An 11,729-nucleotide genomic window follows, 5' to 3' on the forward strand; every position below is an offset into this window, starting at 1 on the left:
GTTAATTAGTCTTGTTTTAGTTAGGATTTGTTTGTGGTATTTTAATCAGCCTTCGCCAAATATGAATGTATCTCTTTCAACATGGGATGATTAGAAGACTAGTTAAAGTGCATGGTAAAAGATCAAAACCCACAAAATGCTGGAACAAGTTGAAATAATATAAAAAGTTTTTTTTTTTTTTAAATATAGATTTAATAGAAGATATAGTATATAGTAAGAATAAGACACTATTCTTATTTGATAATTTATGAAGACTCTAAGACTACAACCATGAATTATTCACTATGGTATTAATGACCATTTGATGTAGTGAACTGTCACGTCCCAACTCATACTAATTTAATTTTATTGAGTTAAGGTGTGAATCATATCTTAATTAAAGAAAAAAAATTTTAAAATCAAGATATGACAAAAATAATAAATAAGTACCCAAAAACAATTAATAAACAAATACTTACATTAATTATATTGTACATAATTTACACAAAATCATATTTTACATAAACTACTCACTGGTCGTCCCTTATTCTAGCACACCACACAACTTTGTACATATATACATTATGTTCTCTTGCTTTAGTAATTTAAGTTTCCATTTCAGTACCTGCAAAATTTATAAAGAGGTGAGCAACCTTTGCCCAGTAGAGAAACCCTTCTCATGAACAATTGACTAAACTAAACTAAGTGACAAGAAAATATTACATGATGATAAATATAAATAATGTTTGATGCAATGCCAATTCGATCTATTATTTCTATTCCCGTTAACCTATATATTAAAACAAACAGACCGCACATCCCATATCGTGCATTTTACCATTGTGGTCTCGAGTGTTTCAATATATAGACTAACATCCAAAATACCATCAACCTAAATTCCCATTTTTGCTAGTCATCTTGTCCTTCTCCTTGTCGTCAGTCCCGAATTACCCGATAAAAACCTTGCGCAAACTAGACTGACTTGAGATCTGGTACCTACCGAGAGTTCGGACTCAATTACACAAAAACTTCCAATAATTCAATACTTTTCTTTTCCCAACAACTTTCATACTTACTTTGTGAGACCCCGTATTTTTCAAGGATTTATTTTAAATATTTTGAGAATTTATTTTAAAGATTTTGGAAATTTATTTGGAATTTAAAAAGGTTTTAATTTAATTTTTAATTTTTGTTTTAAATTGGACTTGATCCAAAGTTGACTTTCAAACTAGTGGGCTTTCGTCTTTGACTTTTGGCACATTGGATAGGTCTCGAGTCCACGAGTTCGTAGACACGTAGTACACGTCGATCCGAGTTACGGTTTGAAAGTTACAGACATTTGAAGTGAGGGCTAATTTTGTAAATTTATAGAGATGGGTTTTAAAAACCCAAAATCACTTTCTCTCTCCTCCCGCACACTCTCTCTCTCTCACTCGCACCTCTCTCCGCGCGCAGCCCCCCCTGCCGACCTCGACCTCCGGCGAGCACCCCCAGACACCGACCACCTTCCCCAGTCTCTCTCTCTCTCTGATTCTCTCTCTCCCTGTGATCTCTCTCTCTCTCTTCGATCCTCGGTCGTCCGGCGTCGGATTTCAGCGATCCGACCGGAGTTGGACTCGTCTCCACGCCGCCGACCTCCCTGTGGGGTCCGATCAACCAACCAAGCAACGACAGCGGCGCAGCGATGTAACGACCCGACCCAAAATTTCACTACAAATTTGAGTTTTTACTTAACTTTGATGTTACAAGGCTTTAAAGGAAGTTGAACTGTAATACCTCGAGAACATTTTCCTTCTAAATTTTTCGCTAGAAATTGAAATTTTTTTGGTAACCCATTTTGTTTCACGAAAATGGATTTATTTGAATTTTACCTATTATTGTTTTATTTTATAAACGTGTTATTTTAAAAAGGTTTAACTCAAATTTTGACTCAAATATTTATTTGGTTTTTGACCTTGATTTTGGTCTTGTTGGAAAGGCCTCGATCTGACGAATGCGTAGGCACGGACGATTTGTTAATCGGAACTGCAGATTCATTTTTACGGACGAGCAAAGGTTGGGGGCATTTTAGACTTTTACATTTTATGGATTATTCTAGAAGGATCCAAATTTGAAAAAAAAAAAAAGAAGCTCTTATTTCTCTCTCACTTACACGCAGGTATTCCCCCCCCCCCCCCGACTTCTCTCTTCCTCTCTCTCTCTCTCTCTCACTGATCCCTCTCTCTTTCACTTCCTCACCGTCCGGCGACCACCGACCACCCCATCGGTCGGAAAATGACCCTCTCTGACGGGTCATCACAGCCCACACCTCCTTCTCACCAGTCAACCACCACCGGCGGCATATCGAAGAGAGATAAGCCGATACTCACTGCCGGCGATCTCGCTTTTCCGGCAACATTCCAACCTCCGACCACCCCACATCTCTTCCATTCGATGAGCCGAGCACAAAGGTGTCATCACCTTGCCGAGACGACCACCGTACGCGGCGATTCGAAGAGGAGAAGTTCGCGGCACCTCCGACAGGTTTCGTGTTTTCCGGCCAACGTCGGCCACTGTTGGCCTCGACCCCCTCGACCTTCTCTTGCTATTGGTTGTGGTGATTTGAGTCAATTGTTGCTAGGATAGAAAACCCCATTTGGAAACTCCAGCTTCGCCGCTGCGTCTACTGTTCTTGGCGGCGGTTTGGGTTGTTCTCTGTCTTTTTTTCTTCTCATTTAAATGCTTTACAATCTCTATTAAATTTTGGGTTTGAATTGATCGAGAATTTCCTTGTATAGATTCTCTACCGCTGCTGCCACAATGAGCTCCACCACTGGTGGCGGCGATTTGGATGTTGTTTGATTTCTGTGTTATTCTACTATCACCACATAAGCCAATTCCATGGTAAGAGTGCACTGTGGTTGAGTTGTTGTGGTGAAATAGGCTCGGGCAGCCACAGCTAGTGGCGGCTGCCGCCCATTTCGACTATGTAATAGCCAAAATTTTACCTTGTGTGAACTCTGAATAGTGTTTGATGGTACATCGTTGTTGTGGGCAGGTTGCAGTGACTCGGAAATTTATTGCCCGAAACCGATTGAGAGTCAAACTTCAATTTCAATATAAAAACCGACCCCGTATCATTTGTCGAATAAACTTTCACCAGAGGTATAAGTTGGTTTTGTAAGTTTGATTTGAGTTGAGTTGAGTTGATAAGATGGGATAAATCATGGAAATTTAGTATGAGACTTCACTTACGCCACGAGGGTCGTTTGGTCGTTTTAGTTTCTCAATTGAAATTCATATACTTAATTTCTGAATTTTTAAAGTGAACGTGTTTTTGTAATAAGTCAATGGAGCTTCGTCTTCCGGCTATAATTAGTGGCAACGAGTGTTAAATCGTGAGATGGGAAGGTGTTCCGGAAAGGATTGGACATAGCTCGGTTGCTCTGTGAGTGGACTTTTATTTTTAAAAGCATTTTTAAACTTTATAAATTTATTTATTTGATTATCTTGAGTTTTAATTGAGAAATAGTAAATTCGAGTGGACTTTTGGTTTCCTAAAGAATCTATAAAAATTCTATTAATTCTATCATGCTTAATATCTTAAATTGATTTTGGATTTAATATATGGCGACAAATTTCAGTTTTCAAATGCTTTCATAAATAAGTTTAAAACATGGATTTACAGGTTGGTTTTTCTGAGTTGTTGGATCTTGGAAAGGAAATCTAGTTCCTTATTTTATACATATAGTTTATTTTATTATTTAAGTTTTTGGTCGAAAAGATTGATTTGATTTATGCATATTGAAATTAAATTGGAATTATGCAATAAGTTTATGGAAATTAAAGTTTCTTGGGAAAGTACAACAATTCTATTCTTGGTGGAAAAAAGATTTATTTGGGTTATGGAAAAATGGTTTTCAAACCACCCTTGTAGTACCCTCCAGGTTATTGGATTTGGATAGGTCTTTGGGACCCATCATGGCACACATATAGGCTTTGGGCCGTATGTCGGGATGCTTCGCCCTTTGGGGGCTGCTCTGCATGCACGTATGACCCTGCACGTGTTTGGATTTTATTCCGCGCGTGTGTATGGCCAGGATATTGTCTGCCTGTGCGATGCAGGAATTCTGCACAGGTGTATGGCCTGGTTTTCAGGGTATAAGCATGGTGGGATTTAATTGTTACCTTCAGGATTTATTAAATATGGGTTTGATTGAGAATTTTCTTTTTGAGCTTTATCAAGGTTTTCGTTATAATGTTTTTATGACTCTTTATTTTAGAAGGTTGTTTATTGAGAACTTATATTTTGATTTATTTAAATTTATGGAGTTTAATTAGTTTTATAACACTCTTAAAGTTTGGAAATCGTTTTAAAACTGGGGGATTTCAAAGAGTGATGTGAGGTTTTAGAGGAGATTTGATTTGAAAGGAATTTAAAAGAATGAATAACTTAAATGCTTTGTTTCTATATAATGTCCGCTCACTGAGAGTGATCTCACGTTTTCTTTATTTTGTTTATAACGTTTTCCCCCAGGTATTATTAATCGCTGAGGTTGGGCCGTACCACGTCGAGGCAGGACTTTCAGATCTTCGGCGTCATTTCCCTTAAGTTGTGTAATTAACTTTTATATTGTAAAGGAAGTTTAGTTATGCTCTGATTATCATGTGCTTTGGTGAATGAGAACTTTTTGTTTTGGCATTGTGAGTGGGTCTGAGACCCTTTTTGGTTGTGGTAGAGGTGGTTGATGTTTTAGAAGTGCTTTTACAGGTTTTGTAATTTTGGGTTAGTCCACTTTCAGGAGGGCGGTTCTGCCGAATTTTCAGTAGGATTTTCCTTAGTTTTGGACCCCACAGGACCTCTCCAGGTTTCAGGGTGGAATCCGGGGGCAGTCCTGTCAAGCGACGCAGTTTCTAAACGAAACTCTCCGGCGGCAACTCGACTTTTACGGCGGGTTCGAGGGCGGCGACCACTTGGTTCTTCTTCCCCAGTCCACGGCGAGTTCTGCCGTACCACTCCCTTGCTCCGACAACCCCTCGCGACGGCGGATCGTGGCTGAGATAGCCTGTGGCTTCCGCCGCTGATTTCGGCGTTTCCGACGATAATTGGCCGTCGATCCAGTTACGAGAATTGATCCTCGAGGATTTTGCTGCCACTGCCACCATCGGAACCACCACTTTTGGCGGCGGGTTAGTGGTCGTTTGACCCATTTTTGCTTAATTGAAGTCTCAGGAACCCTTCTAGTTCCATTTGGTACACGGGCTCGGGAAATCTCATTCTCGATGTCGTTATGCTGCCGGATTTGACATCCGAGCAAGGACGCCATGAAGGGCATTTCGGTCATTTCACGTGGTTGCACTGTGAGTGAAACTTATCGGTTTTTAATGTAGAGTGCCGTTAATGAATTGTCTGTTTTGTGTGTTTGTTGTTATATGTTAGGAAGGCTAAGTGTAGGATTTGGATCATGAGAATGAATTGACGAGAATTTGAGGCTAAAGAATTAATTGGGAATTATAGAATTGCCCTAGGATTAATTACTGATTTGATGAGAAATGTCTATTTTTGAGGAAGTATTGGTATGATTTGAGTGGTAAACAAGTGAGGGGTCATGAGTAAGAATCAATTTCGGAAAGGATTCGGCTCTTGTTTTATAAACGTTTTAAGAATAAATTTTCTCACAGCAAGTGTCGATGGTAATGCATATGTAGAGGTGAATCTGGAAAGAAATCTAAGGGGCATTAATATATTATTAAATAATGAAGGTTATGAGTTAGTTTCGAGAATGCTGTGATTGAGGTTGTGCGAGAATACCTGCCTGCCCGTGCATTGATTCGCTCTGCACGGGAAGTGGCGAGCATCCTGCCTGCTCGTGCATTGATTCGCTCTGCACGGGAAGTGGCGAGCATTCCTGCCTGCCTGTGCATCGATTCGCTCTGCACGAGAAGTGACGAGCATTTCTACCTGCTCGTGCCTATGGATGGGATGTGGCGAGCTTAGTTACCTCAGTATATAATTAGCAGTTCTCCGGGTACTAGTGTGGTGTGAGGTTTCAGTTGTGGAGTATTTTGAGAAATGATTTTCCATCAGTAAACATTTTAAATGACAGTTGTAACGCCCCGACCCTCGGGCCCATAAATGCACTGAAACCTTGACATTTAAACCTCTTTTCAAAGAATGAGCCATGCATTTGACATAATAAATAAATACATTTAATAAATCAGTGTGAGCCCAAAACATTTAAGTAAAATTTACTGTATAAAATCAGTTAAATCAAATTAAAATAAGTCTCACTGCCTCGACTTCTCCTCACTGCCTCCTCAGCCTGCTTAACCTGCAAAACATCAACAACCACACTGCACCATATCCATGGTACACCGGGTCATTCAAACAAATAACCCGGTAAGCTCACTAGAGCTCGTATGAGTGAAATGACTTAAACAATAATCCTCAATATAATCCTTAAATTTCCAAGCTAAAAATAATCCAAGCATCAAGATAAATATAATTCCTCAAATTCACATCATAATCCCACCAAAAATAATAATAATCATTCTGTCATTCAAATGCCTAAACGTCAACTATTAACCTCAATCTCGAATCGTTCACTTCCTAACTCATAACCTCAATGCATAATTCATTCATCAATGTCCATCCTCAAGATTCAAGCCTAGACTTACCAAGTCCTAGTCAAATCAAGTCCTAGCAAACAAATGCACACAAGAAATCCAACAAACAGTTAAACTAACTAATTTCACTCACGTCGCTCTTTGAAATCCCCCTCATCTCACTCTTTGGAATCCCCTAGCTTTAAAACTATTTTCAAAATCTCTTCTTTCAAATCCATTTTTTTTTTAAATCCCCTCAAACCGTAAATCAAACTCTGAAAGTAACACAGTTCTCAAGCTGAAATCAATATTATCAACTGTATATAAAATAGTTTAGGCTAAAAACTTTTCAACTCAAATAAACCTCGATATACTGAAAAAGCAATGAAACTGTTCAAACGAAGAAGTATCAAATCTGAACTGATTTAAAACACAAGGTCTTACTGAAAATGTCATTTAAAATATTTACTGATGCAAATTCATTTCTCAAAATGCTCCACAACTGAAACTCACGCCACACTAGTACCCGGGGAATCTGCTGGTCATACACCGCCGAGTCATCTCTAGGCAAGTGCAGAGCAAATTTATATCTGCTGTGATGCTGGTCATACACCGCCGACTAGGCAAGTGCAGAGCAAATGCTGGTCGTACACCGCCGACTAGGCAAGTGCAGAGCAAATGTCATGCTGGTCGTACACTGCCAACTAGGCAAGTGCAGAGCAAGTGCTGGTCGTACACCGCCGAGTCATCTCTAGGCGAGTGCAGAGCAATATATACCTGCTGAAGGGGTACTAATATGGCGGTTTGAAACCGCTTCTGTATACCTCAATCAACCACATCTCAAAAGTATTCTTCTAGATAAAAACTGAAATTTAATTTTTCCCATAAATCCGCTTAAATAAAATCATTAATAAAACTTCTCCAAAAATAATACCAAAAACCATTTCCAGAAACTGTCCATACTCAATTAAATCAAGAAAAGAGTTAAATTTTAAAATGTGCAAAAACATTTCGAAAACCAAAGATCCACTCACAGTCTACCCCGAGCTATACTGAATCCTTACCGAAATTGATTCCTACTCACGATCCCCTACTTGTTTGCCACTCATACTCACAGTCTACTGTATAATAGTTTCTTAGTCCTCGTTCATAAATCCTTGACAATAAGCATTTCTTATCTAATCCATCAATTATTCTCGGGCTAACTCTATAATTCCTAATTAATTTCCTAGCCTCAAATCTTCATCTATTCATTCTCATGATCCAAATCCTACACTTGGCCTTCTCTAACACATAACAACAAACATACAAACAAGCAATTAATTAGCGATACTCTACATTAAAAACCGATAAGTTTCACTCACAGTCTAACCACGCGAAAAGATCGAAATGCCCTTTTTGGCTCCTTTGCTCGGATCTCAAATCCGGCAGCATAACGGCATCGGGAATGCGATTTCCCAAGCCCGTGTACCTGTTAAGACCAGACAATCAAATCAAATACAAACAGAAATACAAATGGCCGCTAAATGACCGAAACGGGCGGCCGCCACCACACAAGGTGGCTGCCCGACTTAGAACAGTACACAAACCACACAAAAACTCACCCACGGGCTTCGGGTGACTGGCCAGAGGCCAAAACCCAATAATTCCAGCCATCGACACAGCCGAACGCGGCGGGACCCGCGGCGGCCGTGGTGGTCGACCTGCGCGAAATTCAAAACTCAAAATCAACGTAAACGAATTACACAGACACGAAAGAGACGTCAAGATGATCAACTTTTATACCTGGGTCGACGGCCAATTATTGCCGGAAAAGCTCGAAATTTGTCGGAGAAGCCGCCGGCCTTCTCAGCCTCGATCCGCCGTCGTGGAGCGTCGGGTGGATGATCGGAGCATACCACCTTGCTCGGCTCGACGAGAGGAAGCTTCCAGGGCCGGAGCTGGACCGCCAAGACGCCGGAAACGGCGAGTCAACGCCGGAGCTCTAAACGGGCGAAAATTGGGTTTTCGGTTTCTGCACAATTGCTGGGTGATCCGAGACTAGGGGAAGAGAGAGGGAGTAACGGTGAGCAACCTGGGCCAAACACCCAGCCCAGCCGCCGCCGGACGCGCCGCCACGCGCCGGTGACAGGCGCGGCAAGGGTGAGAGGCGAGAGAGAACAGAGACGCAAGGGAGAGAGAGAAAACCGGGGAGAGAGGAGAGAGAATCCCCTAAAAATCTGATTTTTCTTGAGTTTTAAAACCCACATTCGTAAAAATTACAAGTTTGCCACTCACTTCACATGCCCGTAACTCTCAAACGGTAACTCGGATCGACGCGTGCCACGTGTCTACGAACTCGTGGACTCGAGACCTATCCAACGGACCCAAAGTCAAAATCAAAAGCCCATTTAATTTAAAAGTCAACTTTGGGTCACACCCAATTTAAAACAAAACTTAAAAATTAAACCAAAACCTTTTAAATTTCCAAATAAATTCCGAAAATCCTTAAAATAAATTCGCAATTATTTAAAATAACTCCTTGAAAAATACGGGGTCTTACAACAGTTTCAGTAAGGCATGGCGTTTATTTAAGACACGTTAATAGTTTTACAGTCTGAGAGTATTATTTGTTTTTCAGAGTTCGATTTACAGTTTTGAGACGATTTACGAAAGGATTTGAGAAATGACTTTAAAACTGAGGGATTTTCAAAGAGCCATGTGAGTGAAATTAGATAGATGATTGTTTGTATTGTGTGCTTGTATTGCATTTGTTTGCTAGGATTTGGTTTGGCTAGGACTTGGTATTTCTAAGCTTGAATCTTGAGGATGAAATTGATGGTGATTATGCTTTGAGGTTATTAATTAGGATGTGAATGATTTGAGATTGAGGTTAATAGTTGACGATTAAGCAATTGATTTGCAGAAATATGATTATTATTATTATTATTAGTGGGATTTGATGTGAATTTGAGAAATTATGTTTATCTTGATGCTTAGATGATTGGCGATAAAATTATTATGTGATTGAGTAATATTGGATATTACTGTAGTTTATTATTGAGTATGAAAATTGAAGATTTATTAAGGATATTTGTTTAAGTCATTTCATGCATACGAGCTTTCGAGCTTACCGGGTTTGTTGTATAACCCGGTACACCATGGATGTGGTGTAGGGTTTGTGTTTTGCAGGTTAAGCAGGTTGAGGAGGCAGTGATGAGAAGTCGAGGCAGTGGGACCCACTTTGTTTGTTTAAATGTTTTTATACGGAAGTTTTACATAAATGTTTTATTTGAAAGAAATTTATTTATTTATATTTATGTGCATGGCTCAAAAGAAAGAGAAAAACAGATTTAAAAGGTTGATGTTTCAGTTTTTTATGGGCCCGAGGTTCGGGGAGTTACATAATGGTATCAGAGCTAGACCCTGGCCGAAAGTGTGTGGATTGCAAGACCCAGGGACCAAGACCCTGAGTGGGCGGCTGCGCGAGGCAGTGGCGAGCTACCAGGTGAGGAGAAGTGAGTGATCCCACACTCCCCGTGTGAGGAATGGTGATGTTGCAGAAGGTTTGAGAAACCAGTTTGAGAAAAATCAGTTGAGAAAATGTTTGTGAAAGCCAGTTTGAGAAACAAAATGATTTTCAAGTGATTTCATAAAAGTATTTTATTTGAGCCATGAAAATATTTAAGAAAGTTTTGAGAAATGTCCCCTGCACTGCCATCGCCTCTCTGCTTCTCAGTAAGTTAAGGAAAAGTTGAAGTTTGAGACTTAGTATGAGGTTTGCAGTTAGAAAAGTTGGAAGGTTTGAGTAAGTTTATTAATTAGAGAACAAGGGTTCAAGGGAAATAGTGGAGTAGTACTTTTAGTTGGTTGAAGAGTTAGTACGTTCACCGAGTAAGTAGAGTTTTGAGGTAGTAGCCAGGTAGGACCTAGGCTGTTGTATGTTTGCCAGAACTCAGCGGTTACTGTTTTGCAATCTCAAGTGGCAACGCTTCAGAAGTGGTTGAGTGACTTGCACATGACGATGGAATTTCTAAAGAAGGAGAATTCAGAGTCATCGAAAATTGTGGCAAGCTACTCGAAAGAATCGAAGATCAAGCTGGATGCACTCGAAAGATTTTGGAAAATGGATGCGGATGGAACATGACAAGCTCGTTGTCTGCAGTTCTCAAGTGAAGGATTTGATCTGCATCGTATTTTTACTTCTTGCTTGTGCTTTTCCTAGTTTTCTTTTAACAAAAAAGGATTTTCTAAAGTGTGTTTTGTCGTTGGTTGTGCTTGCTTGTGTTTGTGTAAGGTTGTTCTGCTTTTACTTTCCCTTGGGAATTTTGAGGACGAAATTTTTTTAAGGGAGGTAAATTGTGAGACCCCATATTTTTCAAGGATTTATTTTAAATATTTTAAAATTTTATTTTAAGGATTTTGGGAATTTATTTGGAATTTAAAAAGGTTTTAATTTAATTTTTAATTTTTGTTTTAAATTGGACTTGACCCAAAGTTGACTTTTAAAACTAGTGGGCTTTCGTCTTTGACTTTGGGCACGTTGGATAGGTCTCGAGTCCACGACTTCGTAGACACGTAGCACACGTCGATCCGACTTATGGTTTGAAAGTTACGGGCGTTTGAAGTGAGGGGTAATTTTGTAAATTTATAGAAATGGGTTTGAAAAATCCAAAATCACTTTCTCTCTCCTCATTTTCTCTCTTTCCTCCCGCACACACACTCTCTCTCTCTCTCTCTCTCTCTCTCTTTCTCGCACCTCTCTCCGTGCGCACATACCCCCTCCCAGCCATCACCGGCCACCCCCCCTCCGACCGACCTCGACCTCCTGCGAGCACCCCTAGACACTGACCACCTTCCCCAGTCTCTCTCTCTCTCTCTCTCTCTCTCTCTCTCTCTCTCTCCGGTTCTCTCTCTCCCCGCGATACTCTCTCTCCCCGTGATCTTTCTCTTCGATCCTCGGTCGTCCGGCGTTGGATTTCAGCGATCCGACCGGCGTTGGACTCGTCTCCACGCCACCGACCTCCCTGTGGGGTCCGATCAGCCAACCAAGCCGTGACGGCGGCGCAGCGACGCGGTTTCTGAATGAAACTCTCCGGTGGCGACTCAACTTTTCTGGCTGGTTCGAGGGCGGCGACCACTTGGTTCTTCTTCCCCAGTCCACGACGAGTTCTACCGTGCCACTC

At 40.6% G+C, this 11,729-nt stretch overlaps 1 long non-coding RNA gene across 1 annotated transcript; it reads left to right on the forward strand.

The window, feature by feature from the left end:
- The first annotated feature begins 2,754 nt into the window (after nt 1–2,754).
- Nucleotides 2,755–4,660, forward strand: LOC147283556 (uncharacterized). The gene is made up of 3 exons (XR_015122542.1): nt 2,755–2,862; nt 3,017–3,123; nt 4,496–4,660. It is a non-coding gene; the product is annotated as an uncharacterized LOC147283556 (long non-coding RNA).
- The last annotated feature ends 7,069 nt before the right edge of the window (nt 4,661–11,729 follow it).

Source organism: Dryas octopetala, chromosome 5 (genome assembly GCF_963921425.1).
Source record: "Dryas octopetala chromosome 5, drDryOcto1.1, whole genome shotgun sequence".
NCBI classification, from domain to species: domain Eukaryota; kingdom Viridiplantae; phylum Streptophyta; class Magnoliopsida; order Rosales; family Rosaceae; genus Dryas; species Dryas octopetala.